This window comes from Spea bombifrons, chromosome 1 (genome assembly GCF_027358695.1).
Source record: "Spea bombifrons isolate aSpeBom1 chromosome 1, aSpeBom1.2.pri, whole genome shotgun sequence".
Taxonomy (NCBI): domain Eukaryota; kingdom Metazoa; phylum Chordata; class Amphibia; order Anura; family Pelobatidae; genus Spea; species Spea bombifrons.
The window spans coordinates 14517123-14524365 of NC_071087.1; positions in this window are offsets into that span (position 1 = coordinate 14517123).

Sequence of the window (7243 nt, forward strand, 5' to 3'; positions counted from 1 at the left end):
AGCTCCTCCCCCCTCTATCCGCCCCGCCCCGGTAACTGGTGCAGAACCATCAGCCCGCCCACTCCGAACACCTTCACCAGTGGGTGATCGTGGGAGCGGCGGCCGGTGTCCTGCGCTATCAGCACTGCCTGCCATCAAAACAGTGACAAAAACGTTACCTTTCTAACTGAAATCCGGTGTCAGTCAAAAAAGAATAAGTGTCCCTATTCAGCAGGGACAGTCCCGCTTTGAGACCTATGTCCCTTGGGTGTCACAGAGTGCTACAGCCCTAAAAGTTAAATTAATGTCAAGAAACAGCAAAAGAAAAAAAGAGGTCATAAAGTAAATAACAGAATTAAAACGCATTATTCTTCTGAATTTAGTAGTGAAATAAATAGTCGCAAACGGACACCTTTCTAGCAGCACCCCCTAAATAAAGGTGTCCCGCGCGGGTATTTGCAGGTGTGTCAAGGTGTGAGAATGAAGCTTCATGCGCTGAAGACCAAGTCTAGTTCATTCGCACCTGTGGTCCCCGCTTTGATGTTCCTCCGTGGTGTGTTTTTCCGATGCTGGCCGTTAGAATGTGATCATCAGAAACATGCTTTCTATGTATTTGGATGATCTAATGAAATAATACGCATTCTGTTTAATAACGGTGGCTGATTAGTAACTTAGTCTTACATCTAATGCATCGTTTTATGGTGTGTCCAGTCACGGAATATTGTGATGTGGCAGGACTGTCCCAGGAATAATCTAGCCACTTTGCAGCTATGAGTACTTGGGGTACCTGCAGAATGCGGAGATGTGAAGGTTCTGTATGATTACCGGTCAGATCTTTCATTGCCAAGCGCAGAATAAGGGCTCACCTGGGTATGGGTGTGCAGGGAAGGGCTTCAGAAGTAACCATACCGGCACCTACACGCCCGATTCCCGGATACAGGAGCAACGGGGGGTCTCGAGAGGGGCGCTGGGCTTCTTGGGGCGCCGGGTGCTAACGACTTAACAAATATTCATCAGGTGTGTGAAAGTTTGAATATAGGGAGTGTGCCTGGCCGTGGGCTTGTTGTGGCCCTAAAAACACATTCTGATCTATTCTACGCCTCTCTGATCATATATATTTATATATAAGACCGCCAGCTGGTGCTTCTGCTACCAGTGTGTTATGATTGCTATCCCTGCTTGAATGCAGGTGACTGCTGTGTATCTTTAAATAATGACAAGTCAAAGTTACCATGAGGACCGGCATTAGAGCCATTTGGTTAACGTGTTTGGCGAGTCACTACATGATGGGCTATGAAAGGGTTATCATGGCCGCCTTGTTTAGAAAGTTCCCGGGTATGCCTCTATGTATAGAAATAGATATACTGAGTATTTATATATATGTATAGAAATAGATATACTGAGTATTTATATATATGTATAGAAATATATATACCGAGTATTTATATATATGTATAGAAATATATATACCGAGTATTTATATATATATATATGTATAAAAATATATATACGGAGTATTTATATACATGTATAGAAATATATATACGGAGTATTTATATACATGTATAGAAATATATATACGGAGTATTTATATATACCGTATATGTATAGAAATAGATATACTGAGTATTTATATATATGTATAGAAATATATATACCGACGAGTATTTATATATATGTATAGAAATATATATACCGAGTATTTATATATATATATATGTATAAAAATATATATACGGAGTATTTATATACATGTATAGAAATATATATACGGAGTATTTATATATACCGTATATGTATAGAAATAGATATACTGAGTATTTATATATATGTATAGAAATAGATATACTGAGTATTTATATATATGTATAGAAATATATATACCGAGTATTTATATATATATATATGTATAAAAATATATATACGGAGTATTTATATACATGTATAGAAATATATATACGGAGTATTTATATACATGTATAGAAATATATATACGGAGTATTTATATATACCGTATATGTATAGAAATAGATATACTGAGTATTTATATATATGTATAGAAATATATATACCGAGTATTTATATATATGTATAGAAATATATATACCGAGTATTTATATATATATATATGTATAAAAATATATATACGGAGTATTTATATACATGTATAGAAATATATATACGGAGTATTTATATATACCGTATATGTATAGAAATAGATATACTGAGTATTTATATATATGTATAGAAATAGATATACTGAGTATTTATATATATGTATAGAAATATATATACCGAGTATTTATATATATATATATGTATAAAAATATATATACGGAGTATTTATATACATGTATAGAAATATATATACGGAGTATTTATATATACCGTATATGTATAGAAATAGATATACTGAGTATTTATATATATGTATAGAAATAGATATACTGAGTATTTATATATATGTATAGAAACAGATATACTGAGTATTTATATATATGTATAGAAACAGATATACTGAGTATTTATATATATATGTATAGAAATATATATACCGAGTATTTATATATATATATATGTATAGAAATATATATATGGAGTATTTATATATATATGTATAGAAATAGATATACGGAGTATTTATATATATGTATAGAAATATATATACTGAGTATTTATATATATATATGTATAGAAATATATATACGGAGCATTTATATATATGTATAGAAATATATATACGGAGTATTTATATATATGTATAGAAATATATATACCGAGTATTTATATATATATATATGTATAGAAATATATATATGGAGTATTTATATATATATGTATAGAAATAGATATACGGAGTATTTATATATATGTATAGAAATATATATACTGAGTATTTATATATATGTATAGAAATATATATACTGAGTATTTATATATATGTATAGAAATAGATATACGGAGTATTTATATATATGTATAGAAATATATATACGGAGCATTTATATATATGTATAGAAATATATATACGGAGTATTTATATATATGTATAGAAATATATATACTGAGTATTTATATATATATATGTATAGAAATAGATATACGGAGTATTTATATATATATGTATAGAAATAGATATACTGAGTATTTATATATATGTATAGAAATAGATATACGGAGTATTTATATATATGTATAGAAATAGATATACGGAGTATTTATATATATATGTATAGAAATAGATATACGTTGCGTTAAGGTTCTTCTCAGTGGCTTCATTATGATTTATGACGAGTGTTTTCTGCCGGCCCTGTGTAATGCATATTAATGCGGGGATATGGATGCAGTTCAACCCAACAACAAATCATGCTTTAGTGAATAAAACTCCTTTGGACCTACGGAGTGTTTTCACAAATCTGATTCCCTGCGCTGGGATACAAACGCGTAGCCGTCAGATCACTAATCATAAGGGTGTTGAGAGTCCCGCCTGCAGGCAGAGGAACGTCTCCTCTCATTTCCAGGATGCCAGGGGTTAATCCCGCATTCCCTGCGGCTCCCCGGCAGCATGTTGCATTGGAAATCTGTCTGGGCTACTTGTGCATTCGAGTGGCATCCTGAACACGTCAAATGAACCCGTGTGTTTCCTCCCCACCCCGTCGCTCCGTAACCTGCATATTGATGGTGCGATAGATAGCGACGCGCAATTCCAGCACCAAATGTATCGCCGCCACGTGCGCCAAACCCACGAGTCCGCGGGGCGCGCGCTATCAGAGACATTTCTCCACAGCAATTTCAGATTCTTTTCCCTTTTCTGCCTTAAATCTAACGGCCCGATCCGTCCTCTTCATCCCGGCAGAGAGGTTTCCCGATACCTGGCACCCCGCGCATGTTCTCACCCGCACCCCGCTCAGGTGGGTGACGCTCCGCGGGTGCGCTCGCTCCTGGTGCCCGGAATTTGCCGGCCTCTGCTGAGAATTGCTGACTGTCTTTCGGGGTTAATTGGACGTTCGGTAAATGACTTTTATTGATCCCCCATTTGGCTCGGTGACCGGGCACTCAATTCCAGACGCAATTACACACTTTTTTGGACCAAAACCACTGTTTCCATAGATAAAGCCGGCTTGGAAGCAGACGCATTGAGTGCGTATTATGCGTATAACCAACATATTTATGCGTTTGCTCTCTTGGACAGGAGGAAATTGGATTTCATTGTCCACTTGTAATCATTCACGTGGAGATCTTCAAATTAATGTTTTTCGGTTGTCACGACTCAGCGTTTGTGAAATTTAGAGTCCTTTATGCAGTAAATCTGAACAAATATTTTTTTGGGAAATATAGGTTTATTACATTTTTAGGTTTTCCATACAATGTAGTAGATGGAGAAGTGAAAATCTCTGATAACGTTCTTGAATTATTCTTTATCTCGGATGTCATCATTGATCTAGAGCTGCACTAGTGAGCCACCCCCCTCCCCTGCCCTTATGACATCATATCTCAGTGCAATGCCTTTTAAGGACGTGTGATGCTGGGCAGAAGTGAACTATGGAGGCTGCGTCGACTCACCCCGGTCTCCATTGGGTTAATGGGCCTTTTGGGCAGATCAGTGGTCTCCCATTTAACCGGTCGATTGAGCAGTGGCTCTACGGGGAGGCTGACGACCCAAGAGAGTGACCGGCTCCCTGTTAGAGGGGCTGTTGTCCCCCTCGGACCTGGTGCCCTAGGCCTAGCCTGTCTAGACCAGAATATGCCACTGGTGAGCAAGTTTATCTGTGATATTTCTGCGTCAAGTTATTATTATTTATTATTTTTTATATCGCCATCATATTCCGCAGCGCTGTACAATGGATAGACAGGACATCACAAGTAGAATGTAACATAACAAATTGACTTACAGATACAACAGGTGGGGGGGGGCTGCTCAAACAAGCTTACAATCTAGATAATTAATCTACATGCAGGGTAGATCACGCACACCTCACAGTGCCAGTCATTGGCAACCGCTTGGATACTTATTTTTATGGTGACGGCAGGCTGCTGGGTGGAGGATCCTGATGCAGTAACTCTGAGCCTCGCCTTTTCTTGTAGCTCCTGCTCTTAATGATTGTAACATTTGGGTATAAAGAAGCTTCTTACTGGCAGATCCTGTCACATTCTATGAAGTTACAAAAAACAAAAACTGTCTGCGCTTCTTACCCTAATAAAGTTGGCAACAAATATATAAACATAATATAAATGAGAGGTTTTGGTTATATGAATTGGCCAAAGCATAATTAAGCTCACCCGCCACGTCAAGGCACACTCTCAATAGGGTGAGAACCTACTCTCACCTCCTACATAGTGGGCACACAAAGCAGTTTATACTGCTACCAAAACCTTATTAATGTGTGGGGGAGGTGCAATTAAACCTCCTCCCCATTAACCCCTGGACAGCAAGCTGCAACCAGACTGATGAGGAGCCAACAACCTCAAATATGTGCAAACAGGGAAAAGAAAAAATGTCGGTGCGCTAAGCTAGTCACAGGCTCAAATAATACAAATGTATAATATGAGGCCTACCAAACAGGTGTAAGCATGCTGCAAAAACAGTGTATTGGCTGTACAATGTATACAAAAAACAAAAACTGTCTGCGCTTCTATGAAGTTAATAGAACTGCAAAGGATCCCACCTATGTACCTGCAAATACTTCCGCAGCAGGACCGATGAAAATATATAAGCATTTATTTAACAGAAAAAAAAAGATCCCTTCGGGAGAAGCTACAGCACAACATCTCTCTGATGTTTCGCAGCACTGATTGGCTGCCTAAATCGGCCAATCAGTGGAAGGGAGCACATCTCTTGCACTGCAAATAGATGGGGTGGTCAAAGGGTGATGCATATGGGGGATTATGCCAAAAAGCCCCGTGTATAAGCAACAATTTATACAATCGGCTATAATATGCATTAAATTGCATACAGTGACATTGCAAATGCTGTGTGAAATTTAACCCTTTGATGATCTTCCAAATGGGTTCCTCTTTGAGGTGGGACAGAAGCTAGTTGATGAGTTTGCTGAAAAAATAGAAGTAGCTATTGATACATAAGTCCCGGTTTGCCTCTGCTGGGTGTTCGAGACAAACTTATGTGTTAACTGGAATCTATCGCATTGGATAATGGATACCATTTTAGTATCTACTATATCCGTTGTGCAGATATTCAGGTAAGGCTGGATTTCAGATACATTTTAAGTTACATTATAACAAAATGCTGGAAAAGAAGGAAGCGTTCTTGGGGTAAAGGCATTATGTGTTCTGCTTTCTAAATATGGAGTACGTTCTTTTAGGATTGGCTTCATTGTTCATACGTTGATATTATTGATTTTTAGTGATGTTTTATCTTAGTAAATCTTTTAAATTTGATATTAATAGAGCTAAAGTGTGTTTAACATGGAATACACACATTTATTCGCAGCAATGATCATCGGGTGAATTTAAACGCTTATGTATTCATGTAAGCTGCATGTATTCTAGTTATATGTCCATAGGGCTTCCTATGGGATTGCTTGCACCCACTACGCATGTCAGTGGGTGTTGTTTGCATGTACCATAGTAACAAGAGGGTGCATGACAACCGGTCGCTTTATGTTGTGTGATCACTTATGGGCATTCTATTTACATTGACTTGGTAAGAAGTTAGAACCATGAATGGCTACAACATGGCGTTAGATGTAATAGATGTAGGCATACGGATGAGTACAGAGCGGTCTGACGCTTTTGGCAGTGTTCTGCATGTGCTGATGGAGGTTGGAGATGTAAACTATTGTTGGTTTAGCTGAAAGTTGGAAGAACAGTCCCTTTGTTACTTTAAATACTAGCCAGGGGTTTCACTCAATAGTAGCACACTTGAACCGGTGAAGAGAGAACTGTGCCAGCTCTCAGATGCTTAGAAGTGGAACATGAACTAGGAAGATGTACCCGGTGTGCAGAAATGGTAATCCAGGGGTAGTAGAGCTGATGAGTCTGTGGTCCATTTGGAGTACGCTACTGTCCGCTGAGTGTGGTTGGGCTTGTTTGTCTACTTAGACCAGCTATTCTAAAGCTATATATCCTATACAGTAATGCAGGGCATGGTAGGCGTTGTGGTCCACAACAGCTAAAGTGCTAATTGCTCTTTTTCTGGAAATATTATGGAGCGGATCAGTTCTGCAGCCAATAGGTGTGGATGAGTTTGCCAAACATTTTGAGTCAAGCAAATCTTGATAGAGACAGACCATCGACTAAGTTTGTG